This window comes from Pinus tabuliformis, chromosome 5_2 (assembly GCF_031772625.1).
Source record: "Pinus tabuliformis cultivar Carrire ecotype Pingquan chromosome 5_2, CPIR1, whole genome shotgun sequence".
Lineage (NCBI taxonomy): Eukaryota > Viridiplantae > Streptophyta > Pinopsida > Pinales > Pinaceae > Pinus > Pinus tabuliformis.
The window spans coordinates 128,222,598-128,238,857 of NC_142306.1; positions in this window are offsets into that span (position 1 = coordinate 128,222,598).

Consider the following 16,260-nt stretch of genomic DNA (forward strand, 5'->3'; position numbering starts at 1 on the left):
TTTAAGCCATTTTCTATTGGTATTTATATATCTTATCACATATTGTATTTTGTGTATGCACCGCAATGGTCCTAGTTCCTAGAGTCAAAAAATTTCTTATATGGTTGCACAACTTAGTTTGGAGAAAAAATTTACATAAGAATACTCTGTTGGGAGCCACTTTAAGCTCTTGAATTCTTATTTTATTCCACACACACACACACATTTTTCAAGGATATGTTTTTTTGACAATATCCCAATTTTTTCTAGATGATTTCTCTGGTTATATACATAATTTCTACTAAAGCACCCTTCATATGAAACAATTGTTTGCATGGAAAAAAATTGTTGGAAGGATCTTATACCACCTTCCTCTGGTTTATTAACTTCTAAGATTTACTGGATAATTTTTTTTATAATGAGAGGGTCTACCGGGTTTCCTTTCCACTCTATCTTTTCTCGAGTAAAATAATAGTACATATCATGATTACATGCAATTTTTCATCTTCCTTTCGTACAATTGTAAATATGTGGTTATTTCTTCAAATTCTATTTGGAATTATTTTGTCTTTCTACGCTTAATTCTATCCTTACAAAATTTAGACATAAGTTAAAACTTATTGATTTTATTATCGGATAACTACATTCCTCCGTGGATATGCTTAATTATTAATTGCATCATGTAGTGTGTAACAACTAATTTTCAATATTTATTTTATTTTTACCCTTGTGATATTGCATTTTCCTTTCTATAGTCCCTGATTTAAGGTTCACCACTAAGCAAAGGATGAAAATTTTTGATCTTTATGCTTGCCCTATTATATTTAATAGGTGTTTGTTCTACACAGGTTCCGTGTCTTGTAAAATATTCTTGGTTACCCAACTTATGTCACAACTTGCTCCAACTACTCAGTATTTTGTAGGAAACTTATTAGTGTACGTCCTTGTATGACATTTTAACACCTGCACATAAATTCTTAATAACAATTCAATGCTATACAAAGTATATACATCTATGTTTTTGTTCAAGAATTTCATATTCCATTATATTCCCCTTGTTCAAGTTTAATTCATGCAAACTTATATTACCTTCCTTGCAAAAACTTTCATTTGCTTGTTCTTTGTACTATCATTACATTTAGAACCAAGAATGTAATCACCTCTTATGTCATTATACTTCATTCACCTCAACTGCAAGATCAAGATGACACTTTATTAGTCTTAGCTGCAAGCTCAAGATGTCACTTTATTAATCTCAACTACAAGCTCAAGATGGCTAAAAGAGGTTATCTCTCTTCTATAGCAAGTTGGTATATGGAGTATCATTATTGAGTTTGTAGCACTTGACACTTAAAACAAAACATTTGTACCTAATCATTGGACATTCTTAGTATTCTTATTACATCTCTCATCTATTGTATAATGGTATTTCATTATCTTCAAATTTGAACAGGTATATATCTACTAGTATTTTATTTTTTATTTTCTCGGTATAACTACTCCTTATTTGCATAGATATCACTAGCACATGCTTTATTCACTAGCATCATCCCATTTCTTTAAATCTATTTAATTGAGCAGTATGTTTATTTCTACATCTTTCATCAATTTACTTTTATTACTGCATCTCACCGTACTAAGGGTCTTTTTTGAATATATATACTCTTTAACTCTTGATATAGTTTTTGTTTTAAACATTCAGGCCTTAATACAACTCTCACATCCTAGCTGTAGCGCTTGCAAGTTTCAGAATAATGATATCTCTCTTCCTCAACCTAGTGACTATTTTTTTTACTACTAGTTAATTTTTTACCCCTTTCAACAACTATAGTTGTTGAAGATGACATTTCATCTTCTATTCATACCTAAGACTGATTTGGCTGGTGCTCATTTCTATCTTCCAACTGTGGGTTGGTGTTAAAATTGGCAACTAGGGACAAACTCCATGTGGATCACCTTATTTATGGCTTATGATATTTTTCCTAGATTCCTCTCATCTAGAGGTGTAGGATTGATCTAAAGATCATTCGATTCCGATAAGTACTTATGGAGATATGAATTTATTTTTATTATGGACAAATTGTCAAGGTTGGCTAGCAAACTTATGTAGGCTCAGAAGCCCAACAGTCATGTCTATTCATCCTCAATGTTTGCATCTAAATACAAGGACCATTCTCCTCATTTGTACAATTCAATTCACTCATATTCTCTCTCTCTCTCCTACGCATAAAAGGTGCTTCTCTCTCTCTCACACATGTGGCTGAAAGGAAGACGTCCTAGGGCAAGGAAGATGCAGAAAGAAGGACGCTAGGGCAGCAGGTCATCTCTTTGACCAGTGTTGACCAAGCGTTGACCTTGCAAAAGTGCGGATTGGGTGTGGTTGCCTCTCCTAGGCAGGCCGCAATTTTTGGCACAAAAACCGAGGTGATCTGACCTCTGGTTTGACCGGTGTTGACAACCCTAGTTTAGGGCTGTAGTTGACTTCAAAAATCTGCAAATTGACTGTACTTTTGGGGCTGTTCAAGCGCCATTTCTTCAGGTTGTTTGAGGACAAGTTGACCAGAAATTGACCAAGCATTTTAGAGGTCAATTTTAGCTAGTTTGACCAAGTTTGACTTTGCTGATCTAGGGTTTGCTGCTGCTGATATAAAATTACAGAATTCAGATTTTGTACTATTTCTCTCTACTGAACTATTGAAGATAAAATAAGATTTGATCAAAGGGTTTCCTCGCATTTGGGTTTGTCCCTGGTTAGCCGCCACATCTTGTGTCTCTTGTCTTAGCTTGTTTTTTGTTGATCATTTAATGTTCTATCTGCACTTTACTTAATGTATATGTAATTGCTAATCTGTTGCTAATAAGAAGAAAAATAAGTAAACTTCTCTAAGCATAGAACATACCATAATTTAACATGGTATTGGAGTTGAGGTGAAGACAAAGCCCAAGCAAGAGCAAGAGCAAGAGAAATCACTGAAGAGAAGGTTGGCAAAGATATCTTAAAGAAATCATGGGGTCCTCAAAACACTTCCCTGCTGAAGACAAACTCTGTGAGAATTCTGACTATCACGGATGGAAGATGTCTCTCGATTTAACATTAGAAGAGCAGGAAGTGTTGGACCATGTGAGAGGCGGGATTGTTGAGCCTCCATCAAATGCATCCACTGCTGCTAGGAACAGATGGACCAAGGGAGAAGTCAAATCAAGGAAGATCATTCGGGACTTTATTGACAAGCGCTTGGTGGCCTATGTTTCCGAGCTGAGCACCTCCAAGGAAATCTACGATAGACTGGTGAGTTTATTTAAAGTTAATGATGCAAATCAAGTCTTGTTTCTTAGAAATAAGTTGAAGGAAATTAAAAAGGACAAAGATGAGAATATGCAAGCATATTTCTTAAGGATCATCGAGATCAAGAACGATCTCCTATCTATTGGGGAAGTAATTCCTGACAGGGAAATGACACTCACAACTCTTGGAGGACTGCCATCTGAATGGTATATATTCAGGACTACTCTTCTCAACAATAACGTAATTCCTGCATTTGAGCAATTAATGGCTAGATGCATTCAAGAAGAAACAAGGATGGAAGAGCAAGAAATTCCCATACTTAAAGGTCATCGCTCTACCTTTTCTTCTCATACTAAAAGAAGAAACAATTCCGGGGCTAAATTCAAAGGAAACGCTGGACCAAAGGGTGGAAGAAAAGGACGATGTTACAATTGCAATAAAACGGGTCACTGTGTAAGGGAGTGCCCTTATAAAAGGGACTCACACCGGGACGATGATCAAAATCCCTCTCAAGGCAATCAAAGGAATGGTAGGTCAAATGGCAGAGGAAAAAGAAGTGCCGGAAATCAAGGAAGAGGAAAACCATTTAAGAAGGCAAGAAATTCCAGGTATGAATATAACACTGTTAACAATAAGCAAGATGAATATTATCTACCAGTTGCTCTATCTACTACTGCTCCCCTGGACTGGCTGGGAAATTGGCTTATTCATAGTGGTGCCTCAAGGCACTTCACTGGTTACAAAGAAGCTCTCTATAATCTGATAGAGAAGGAAACCAACCTGGAAATTCTTCTTGGAGATAATTCAAAATATCCCATGAAAGGCATAGGAAATGTCACTCTTTAATTGAATCAGGGTAATACCATCCACTTACAAGATGTATTATATGTACCTGATCTCAAAAAGAACCTGGTGTCCATTTCGGCAATGGAAGACAAAGGCTACAAGGTGGCTTTCAGCAATGGCAAGGTACGTGTATGGAAAAAGAACTTTAAAGATGCTTTTACTCTTGGGTTTCGAGTTGATTCATTATATCAGGTGGGAGGAAGTCTGTTGGGTGTCATGTCTTGTGATATGTCTCTTTAGTCTGAACTATGGCATTGGAGGTTTTATAAAGCTCTACCCGATGTAAGAAAAATGGTGACTGGCATGCCTGAGTTCATATTAGAGCAAGAAGGTGTATGTCCAGGATGTGCCGAAGAAAAGCTCAAAAGGGGACCATTCCCCTCAAGCTAAAGCAAGACCTCCAATATATTGCAGTTGGTTCACTCAGACATATCCGGTATGATGCCTGTGAAATCCTTGGGAGGATATTTATATTACCTCATTTTTACATATGATTATTCTCGCAAGACTTCGATATACTTCTTGAAAAAGAAGGATGAAGTGTTCTCCTGGTTTCGACACTTCAAAGCCTTGATCGAGAATCAAACCGAAAAAAAATATCAAGATCTTAAGGACTGATAATGGGATTGAATATGAATCCAATGAGTTTCATGTCTTTTGCAAAGAGGCTAGCATTAAGAGGGAGACTACTACACCATATACTCCTGAGCAGAATGGTGTGACGCAAAGGAAGAATTGTACAATTGTGGAAGTTGTTTGTGCTATGCTCCATGATCAAATACTTCCAAAGTTTCTATAGGCTGACGCTGCAAATACCGCTGTATATGTACAAAATCGATGCCCTCGTCAAGCATTGGGTTCCAAGACTCCCGAAGAAATGTTCACTGGTAAGAAACCTGACGTATCTCATTTTAGAAGTTTTGGAAGCCTTGTATATTTTCATGTGCCTAAAGAGAAAAGGAATAAATTGGGTGTATCTGGAAAGAAAGGAATCTTTGTGGGCTATAACGAAAATACTAAGGGCTATAGAATCTATGTAGCTGGTTAAAGGGAAGTCAAGATTAGTCATGATGTCACTTTTTATGAAGATATGACTCTTAGCAAAGTATACAATCTTCCTACTTTAAGGGGATCTAAAGAAGCTGACACCGGGGAACCGAAGGAAAAGGAAGATGAGACGATGCTCGATGTGGAAGAACCTATGGATCCTATTGATCCTCCTTCGCAAGAGCCTTCCTCTTCTAGGAAGAGGCCTTCATGGCTTAGGGGGACACTTAATGATGCTGAAGGACACATTGCACCTAGAGGAACCTTTCGTGAAAGTAAGAAGCCAAACAGGCATCAGGGATACATGACCATCATGAGCACGATCATCCAAAATTAGCTTCGTCATTCACAGATGCTGTCAAGCATCAATATGGAAGGATTCTATGACTGAGGAATATGAGTCCATTATGAAAAACAATGTTTGGGATGTGGTCCCTAGACCCCTGGACAAAGCAGCTGTCACTTCAAAATGGCTTTACAAGATAAAGCATGTAGTTGATGGAAGTACGGAAAAGTATAAGGCTCGTTTTGTCGCTCGTGGATTCTCCCAGAAGGAAGGTATAGACTATGACAAGATATTTGTACCTGTTGCCTGATATACCACCATCCGCTCGATCATAGCCCTTGCTGCTTCGCAAGGATGGAAGCTACATCAGATGGATGTTAAGACTGTGTTCTTACATGGTTCGATCAAAGAGGAGGTCTATGTGGAGCAACTTGAAGGATTTGAGATTTATGATTGAGAATCTCATGTGTGTAGGTTGAAGAAGGCCCTCTATGGGCTAAAGCAAGCACCCCGAGCATGGTTTGAGAGGATCGATATCTACTTGATGAAGCTGGAATTCACTAGGAGTGAAACCGACCCTAACCTTTACTTTAAGGTTATATATGACAAGCCTCTCATACTAGTGATATACGTTGACGACCTCTTTCTAATAGGTGCAAACCCTCTCATTCACAAATGTAAGAGGGAGCTGGCTTCTGAGTTCGAGATGATAGACTTAGGACTTATGCACTATTTCCTATGACTGGAAGTTTGGCAGAAACCAGGGGAGATTTTCCTATCTCAAGGAAAATATGTGGTGAAGATATTGGAGAGATTCGGCATGGTGGACTGCAAGCTCGTAACTACCCCGATGGAGCTTGACTTAAAGAAGTTAAGTGGTAGTGCTGTTGGACCTGTTTTACGAAATGCTACTGAGTATCATCAACTTGTCAGAGCATTAACATTCTTGGTGAACTCCCATCCAGATATATGCTTTGCAGTCAACACATTGAGTCAACATATGGTTGAGCCTCACCACTCACATTGGATTGGTGCCAAGAATCTGTTGAGATATCTTCGTGGCACATTCAATCATGGGTTGAGATACACTGTCGGAGATGTGAGATTACTTGGGTATACTGATGCTGATTGGGCAGGCAATGTGGTGGACCGAAAGAGCACTTTTGGGTGCTGTTTCTCTTTGCGATCTGCCTCGATATCTTAGATGAGCAGGAAGCAAAATTCAGTGGCTTTGAGCATTGCCGAGGTAGAGTACATCGCTGCTAGCATGGCCTCTTATGAGGCAGTCTGGTTGCGAAAGCTCTTCAGTGAGCTGTTTGGATTTACATTAGATACCACCATGATTCTGTGTGATAACTAGAGTGAGATCTGTTTATCAGAGAATCCTGTATTTCATGATCACTCCAAGCATATCGATATCAGGTACCACTATATTCAAGACATGGTGTAGAGAGAAGTAATAAGGCTCCAACATATCGGTACAAATGAACAGGTTGCCGACATTTTGACAAAGCCCCTAGGAAAGGTAAAATTCCTGACTTTTCGAGAACGACTTGGTGTCATTTAGAGACCCTCTTATGAGGGTCGAGTATGATGTATTGAGCTCTGGGAGCTCCAGGGGGGTGCGGGGTACTTCTTAGAGCGACATGTGACCACAGGGCGTCTCACCATCCCCTGATGGTGCACTATGTACAATGTAAAGGTTCAACCTTCCCCTGTGACACCCCGTGGTGACTATGGAACATGATGATTAGTTCTCCTGTGGGCTAGGATGATTCGTTCTCTGTGGCAACTATGGAATAGGATGATTAGTTCACCTGTAGGCCAGGATGATTAGTTCTCCGTGGCATCCACTGGACAAGATGATTCGTTCTCCTGTGGACAAGATGATTAGTTCTCCTGTCAAGGCATCCTACCCATGCAGTCTGGGACTCATGGGAAGTACCTCTCATCTGATCAATGAGCAAGGAAATGAGGATAGGGACCATAATAGTACTATTGATGGACACATCGCTGTATCTACCGTACTCCCTATGCTAGGATGAACTCCATTGATCTGGGATCAATGATACTGATCTAGGATCAGTGAGAGTGGTTCACACTCTGAGACTGACTTCGGGTCAGTGGAGGATGGTATGATACATCCTCAATCATTTCTTCTTCTTCATAGTTCGAGTAGAGCAAAGCTGAGCAGAGCAGAGTGGGGTCAAGCTATACAGGACAATGCATTTGATGGATGGATAGCAGCGACGGTCTGACGGATTGCAGATGAAGTTCTCCCTAGTTGAGAGGGAGTGTTAAAATTGGAAACTAGGGCCAAACTCCATGTGGATCACCTTATTTATGGCTTCTGATATTTTTCCTAGATTCCTCTCATTGAGAGGTGTAGGATTGATCTAAATATCATTTGATTTCGATAAATATTTATGGAGATGTTAATTTATTTTGATTATGGACAAATTGTCAAGGTCGGCCAGCAAACTTATGCAGGCTCAGAAGCCCAACAGTCATGTCTATTCATCCTCAACGTTTGTATATAAATACAAGGAGCATTCTCCTCATTTGGACAATTCAATTCACTCATATTCTCTCTCTCTCCTACGCATAAAAGGAGCTTCTCTCTCTCACACGTGTGGCTGAAAGGAAGACGTCTTAGGGCAAGGAAGACGCAGAAAGAAGGATGCTAGGGCAGCAGGTCATCTCTTTGACCAGCGCTGACCAAGCGTTGACCTTGCAGAAGTGTGGATTAGGTGTGGTTTCCTCTCCTAGGCAGGCCACAATTTTTGGCACGAAAACCGAGGTGATTTGACCTCTTGTTTGACCAGTGTTGACTACCTTAGTTTAGGGCTGCAGTTGACTTCAGAAATATGCAAATTGACTGTACTTTTGGGGCTGTTCAAGGGCTGTTTCTTTAGGCTGTTCGAGGACAAGTTGACCAGAAATTGACTAAGCATTTTAGAGTTCAATTTTAGCTAGTTTGACCAAGTTTGACTTTGCTGATCTAGGGTTTGCTGCTGCTGATATAAAATTACAGAATTCAGATTTTGTACTATTTATCTCTGTTGAACTATTGAAGATAAAATAAGATTTGATCAAAGGGTTTCCCCACATTGGGGTTTGTCCCTGGCTAGCTGCCACATCTTGTGTCTCTTGTCTTAGCTTGTTTTCTGTTGATCATTTAATGTTCTATCTGCACTTTACTTAATGTATATGTAATTGATAATCTGTTGCTAATAAGAAGAAAAATAAGTAAATTGCTCTAAGCATAGAACATACCATAATTTAACTGTTGGCCCATAGTTCTCAATATTGAACTTACAAATTTGATACCATATGTAACAATCCCCTTTTTTACACATTAGATTTTTTTCCTTTTAATGCCATCGTTAGGTAACAAGTAACCACTTTTTTAACCTTCCTAGTGAAGGAACACCTCATGGAAGGTGTTTTTTTTTTTTTGTTTTTTTACCATGAACCCCTTAATTCCTTCTTACTATTACATAGAATCTCCACCTTTTCATTTCTTAATTTATCTTACTAATAGAACTGGTATCACAACAAATATAGTAACCCTTTTTGTCAAATCATTAATGTGACCTCTGTTTTCTATAGTTCTCATGTCCACTTGAGGCACAAGTTCAAGCCAATCCTCTCATATTGTCAATTGTTATAAGCTACTTGATTTCAAGCATAAGCACATATTAAGATAATTTGATAATTATATATTCTTCTACATGGAGGGATGCTATATTCTATAAACATTGATAAAGTTATATCTGACACCACTACTATTTTCCCCATGACTGATTTTGTTTATCACATAATACCATAATTATATGAGTTACACTAACCATATTGTTAATTCTTATTGACCATTTGATATAATATTTACAACTTGAATGGTTGGGATTTTCAAACTAATATCTTAAGTCACGATTTTTCTAGGCGAAGTATTATGATTTGACCATACACATGGCGTAAATCATATGGACCACGCTACCAGGGCCCATGTGGCCTCACATGGCCCATACGGTTGGCATCCTACCAATGACTCAAATCTCAAGACTCTGAATCCGATGGTGAAAATGTTGGTTAGGGTTATGGTGGGAAAATACTTCTTCAGACTCAGTTGTTGATTCTCAATACGAGCGAAATTTCGCTCTCCTAGTTCATGGATTGTTGGTAATTTGTCTTATGCCCCTGGTCATATGTCCTTGGGTAATCATCAATCATGCCACTTACAATTACCAGAGACTTTTTGGAATATTTATCTGACAAGGTAATTGTTAAATTTCTTATAAGTTTTTGGGTGGATTGATTTTAGTTGTTCCCTAAACACATTGTTGAGATTTATTTATTTTTCCAATTCTACAGATGCTCGATGAAGAGAAAATGGTCACTTCATTGGAGGTAACCCCAATTTTCTCCTGTACATTTTCATTTGGAAATTGGAAGCCTATTATGAAGGGTTACCACCGAAACCCTAGTTATTCATTGTGCAATCCAAATTTCCTCATTCATTTCCATGGTATTGGTTCCGCTAATACGACACTTTTACCCTATATTTTTCTTTTTTTTAAATCAATGGCTTCACCTCATAATAGGGAGTCACAGGTTTATATCCTGTTTCATTTTTAAGCGAATTCATACGCTTTCCCTTAACTTTAGCTTGAGGATGACTCTGTCTATTCCTTAGGGGAGTTATTTAGAGCGTCCTCACTAGTGTATTTCATTTCTCATGAAATTTATGAAGTTCTCTTCCACCATCACATGATGGTTGTAGTTCTATACATGTTTATGAGGTTATTTAAAATTTCTTTCATGTTCTCAGTTACCCTTAGCACTGAGAATTTTCTCAAATTATTTTATGTCATTTTTTATCTCCTAGAAAATGAATTATTTTCTTTACCCTTACCCTGGCATTCTTGTTTTTCTGCTTACAAAAGGAAGGACACATAGTCCACAATATTCTCAGGTAATTTCTGTCTTAGTTTTCCCACACTCTTCCATACCGAATAGATTTATTACTTTTATCAAGTTTATCATTAATATGCTGTGGTTACAAGTACCCTACTTTCGAGAGGAATGCCATATGGCTAAGGTTTAACACCAAATAATACCCTCTTTCAGAAGCTAACCTCAAGACTTTTGGTGTTTCTAAAGGTCAACTTTGATTTTCGTTTACTTCTCTTGGATGCCTATGCAAAAATTCTGAGAATCTTTAAGGGTTATCAGAACCCTCCTTTAGGGTTTCTAAAATTTACTTTCCTTGTTAAATTCTAACATACCCATGTTCGATTCCAACGTTATCTCATAATTTCTTTATGCTAAATATAATTATAACCAATATTTACCATTTATGTAGTGGTGCTACCTTGTGAATACCTATGGAGATATTCTTATGTTTAAATACAACTTTTTTTTTTGGTATTAGTTTTCTTTGTTATTTAGGATTTCAAACAACATTTTTTAAATCAAATGCGTACAAGCTGATATTGGATCATGGACATTTTATATCTAAATTGACCTCCTTGCCTAAATTGTCTTTAACAAGGCTACTCTTGAATTAGACTATCATTATATTTATACTCATTCTTCTGTACATAGATTTGTATATAAATCATGCATTGATTCTACTGCGTTAAAATTTGGCAAGATTCACGTATCAATTTTTCTATTTAGTATTTTTCTTGTTTTCTTTGGTAAAAAAATATATATAGCTATTTTCTCCATGAAATTGGTTCCACCTGCTATTTTAACATGTTATAAGAATGGATTGATATATTTAATTATAGTGGAGATTTTTTATTATATATATAGAATCATTATTCAAGCTAGTCGTATGCAACCTTTTTAGCATACTTGTCACTCAATAGGATGTAGAATTCTAAATCTTAACCGTGTATATTTTGTAAATTTTTTTGTCTTAAAATTTTAATTATATTATGGTTACTTATACCTGAAAAGACTCTCTTTTGTTCACCCTTTAGTTAAAATTACTGGCAACATGTATTCTACATCCAAAAATGAATGATCATAGAAATGTTTTGAAACTATACATATTTTCAATAGCAATCTAATAGATTTTTTTTTTTACTAAATAAAGTTTCAGTAAGACATAAGTATTAATAAAGATTCATTAGCTAATGGGAGAAGGTCTTTCCCTCATTCCGTGGTTATCTTTAATTATTTCAATCCTACAGTTCTAATCTTTCCATATATATGTGTCTGTGTGTGTGTATCAAGATCACAATCCTTTCAATCCTAAATTTAATGTTGCATGCATTCCTAAATCTTTATCCATCCATTTGATTCTCACTTTGCAAATTGGTTTAATGCTAATAACTTCTTTTCAATCCCTTTTGCTTCCATGCATGTTTGAAAAAATCAGTAACAAAGGACATCAATCTATACATTAACACATAATTATGTATGCAAATATTGTAATGGAAATCAAAATACAAGCATGCATACTTTCTGATAGTTATCAATGCATCAAATTAAATAGTAAACTTCAAGATAAAATATAATTAAAATTTCCTCTAACTGTTACTACATGGGAAACTTTAGGAACAAAGCACATTCCACCCAGCCATGAACTATCTCCAACAGTTCCCCCAAGCTAACACCTTTTTTCCCTCCAAAATATATGTAGGAGCATGTGAATTAGAGGGAAAATCTTCAAACTTATTCCAAAAAAAATAAAAAATCTACATGCAAAGGAGTGGGGTCCTTTAGCCAACAGTTTCCATGCTTTTCTAGTTTAAGATCGGGATAGAAATAAGAATAAAAGCATTCTGTAATAATCGCTCAAGGATAAGCGATGATAATTTTTATGCATGACTGTTTTAAAGCACTTTATGTAAAAGCTATGCTTTTGTAAAGGATAATGGTCAAGAAGAATTTATCTATTAATTATAAATAAGATAACGAGACGCTTAGAGAAAAGTCGTGCCCGGAAGCATTATCATTTGAAGAAAAAACCTCTCTCTGCATTTGATTATATGGTTCTTTGTTGAATGTTAATTAGATGCATGTATCAGTTTTAATGGCCTTTTTCTAAGTCTAAATATCAATGAATTAACCTTATTCCCAATTAATTTGTTGGTTGAATCCCTCGGATTGTGTTTTCCCTTCATATCGTCGAGCGCAGGTTTCTTTAATTGCCTTGTAGAATTCTGCGGCCAAAACCCTGTTTTACACAGGAAATCGTAAAAATACTTAGTGGGAGCAGAGTTGCGGACCTGAAATTCTATTGAATTTGGTTCATACCCATATCGGGTCCAAACCATTATCACATCAAAGAATTGCAAGTGGAGTGGGAAGGTCCTTTGGAGCCACCGAAGTCCGAAACCCCGATAGTCCGGAACCGAAATATTATATAGCAAGTTGGATAAGTTTTCGGGTCCGCAAGGATTGTCGCATTGCACAGTCGGAGCGAAAGGAGCCTATTGTGTGGACTTTCGGCACAACCGATAGCGATTGCCGATAGCCACGTGGCATATCGCATCGGGGAATCACCATATTTAAGCGCCGATAGTATTGTTCCAACCCTTTGTAATAAAAGTCCGCTGATAGTGTTGATTGCGTTTCAAACGCACAGTTTGAGAATTTTAAAGCACTGATAGTGTATTTTTCGTTCCTTTGGAACGAAAGCCCTCCGCTTGTGTATATTGCACTTTCAACGCATTTTCATTATTTTAAAAGCAACGAGGTCTATAGTATGGTTTATGCCTGAAAACAAGGGTTGGGGTGATTTCTAAAGGAAGAATAGTTATATGAAGTAGCAAGGGAATTATTATAACAGTTAGTCTAATAGTAGATGACTGATACGTCAAGAAGTGGAGAAGGAGGAATTTGGCTAGATATTGAAGAAATTGTAGCCAGATTTGAGAGGTTGTCTATATCGCCTGCACCCAGGCCACCATTAGTGGTATCAGAGGGACCAGCTGACATTGAATTGAATCTCAAAAGCAGGAGAAGGAAAGTTAATATGGATTTTAGAGCTGGAAGAGGACATGGATGTGGTGGAAGAGGATGACTTGTTGCAAACGCTGAAGTAATGGAAGCTATGCAACAGATGTAAGCTAGATTGGATGCATTAACAACCGGCAGAAACATAGATGATGGAGATGTTAGTGAACCTGAAGTTGAAGCTGCAGAGGAGGAAGTTGTAGAAATTACTCCTAAGATGAGGTTCTTTCAGTCAGTGTTGAGATCCACAGCTAGGCCAAAGACTGAGGTTCCAATATATGAAGGAGGACTGAATCTAGAAGAATTGATAGACTGGATTAATGGCATGGAGAAATTCTTCTATTATGAAGAAACAAAAGATGAGAAGAAAGTCAAGTTTGTTGTCACCAAGTTAAAAGGCCATGCAGTGCTTTGGTGGGATGGTGTGCACGCAGAAAGGAAGAGACTTGGCAAGCAACCAATCAAGAATTGGAGCAGGATGGTAGAAAAGCTAAGAGGTAAGTTTCTGCCAAGTAATTATCAACAAACCTTGTTCAGATAGATGCAGAATCTTAGACAGAGGTCTTTGACAGTGAAAGAATACACAGAGGAATTCTACAAGGTAAGCATAAGAGCTGGAGAAGTCTAGGATACAGATGAGAAGGTGGATAGATATGTGAATGGCCTTAGGATGTACATTCAAGATGAAATAAGTCTACTATATCCTAAAACAATAGAGGAAGCTTATCAGATAGCACTGAAAGCTGAAGAAAAACTCATGAGGAAGAAGTTTTCCAGAGGGAGAGGTACTTTCCGAGGAAGGGGAAGTCAAGGTGGTAGAGGGAGATCTACAACACCTAAAGATGGAGCTAGCAGCAGCTCAACCCAGCATGCACCCACATGAGGTGATGCAAGAGGCAGAGGGAGTTTTTCTAGAGGAAGAGGAGGCAGAGGAAGAGGCATAGAAATAAGAGGTTACAGTTGTAACAAACTGGGACACAGAGCTTTTGAGTGCTCAAAGAATGCATAAACAAATCAGAGGAATGCCATTGTTGCTCAAGCCGAGGGAGAAGCACTAGTAGCAGTAGTGATAGAAGAAGAAAATATACCAGAGAGGGGAGAATCTTTGGTAGTTAATAAAGTTTTGCTCGAGTCAGCAAAGGAGGTAGTTGAACCATCACAAAGAAAGACTTTATTCAGGACAGTGTGTAAGGTCCAAGGGAAATGTTGCCAGATGATCATTGATAGTGGCAGCATTGATAATTTGGTCTCTACAGAAGTGGTGGAGAAATTGAAGCTGAAGACAATGAAACATCCAACACCTTACAAGGTGTCATGGTTGCAAAAGGGACATCAACTGTTAGTAAATGAACAGTGTGAAGTGGAATTTCAAGTGGGCAAGTATAAAGATAAAATTGTATGTGATGTGATGCCAATGGATGTGTGTCACATATTGCTTGGAAGACCTTGGCAATATGACAGAGGAGCCATGCACGATGGAAAAAGAAACCTACAAGTTTGGAAAGGATGGTGTCAATCATACGTTGTTGCCTCTACAAGAAGAAAATGTACCAGGAAGGAAGACTGATCCAAAAACTTTGTTATTGGGAGGAAAGGAATACTTGAAGCAAATTGAAGAGAATGAGGTAAATTTTGCTGTAATTTGCAAGCTTAAGGTAATAATGACTTCTACTAAAATTTCTGATTTACCCATTGAAATTCAAGAAATGTTGGAGAAATATTGTGATATTATTGTTGATGATTTGCCAAATGAGTTGCCACCCATTAGAAGAATTAACCGTCATATATATTTGGTTCTTGGAGCAAGTCTACCTAACAAAGAAGCTTACAGAATGACTCCTACAGAAAATGAAGAGGTTAGAAAGCAGGTGCAAGAATTGCTTGACAAAGGGTTGATCAGAGAAAGCTCGAGTCCTTGTGCAGTACCAACAGTGCTGAGTCCAAAGAAAGATGGACGCTGGAGAATGTGTACAGATTCAAGAGCCATCAATAAAATCACAATCAGGTACAGATTTCTTTTGCCTATAATTGAAGATTTAATGGATTGCTTGAGTGGAGCAAAGTATTTTTCAAAACTAGATCTTAAAATTGGGTATCATCAAATAAGGATAAGAGAAGGGGATGAGTGGAAAACCGCTTTTAAGACAAATGAGGGATTGTATGAATGGAGAGTAATGCCTTTTGGGTTGTCAAATGCACCAAACACATTTATGAGACTCATGAATGAATTTTTTAAAGATTACATTGGTAAATTTGTAATAGTATATCTGGATGATATATTAGTTTACAACAGGTCTAAGGAGGAGCATATGAGGCATTTGAATTATATCTTACAAAGGCTGCAACAGGAGTAATTATTGCTGAATTTGAAGAAGTGTTCATTCATGAAAGAGGAGCTAGTGTACTTGGGTTTTGTTATTTCTGCTGAAGGGTTGAAGATGGATCCAGAGAAGATCAAGGCAATCATGGAATGGCCTTCACCCAAGAGTGTTTTTTAGGTAAGAAGTTTTCATGGTCTTGCTAGCTTTTATAGGAAATTCATTAAGAATTTTAGTAAGATCAATGCACCTATTATTGAGACCATAAAGAAGGACAAACAACCATTTAGATGGACTGCTGAAGCAGAGAAGAATTTTCAGCTGTTAAAGAAGAAAATCACTGAAAATCCTATTTTGGTTTTACTTGATTTTAGTAAGCCTTTCCAAGTGAAGTGTGATGCCAGCGGAGAAACAATTGGAGGTGTTTTAAGCTAGGAAGATAGACCAATAGCTTATTTAATTGAAAAGCTAAATGATTCAAAAATGAAGTATTCTTCTTATGACAAGGAGTTCTATGAAGTTGT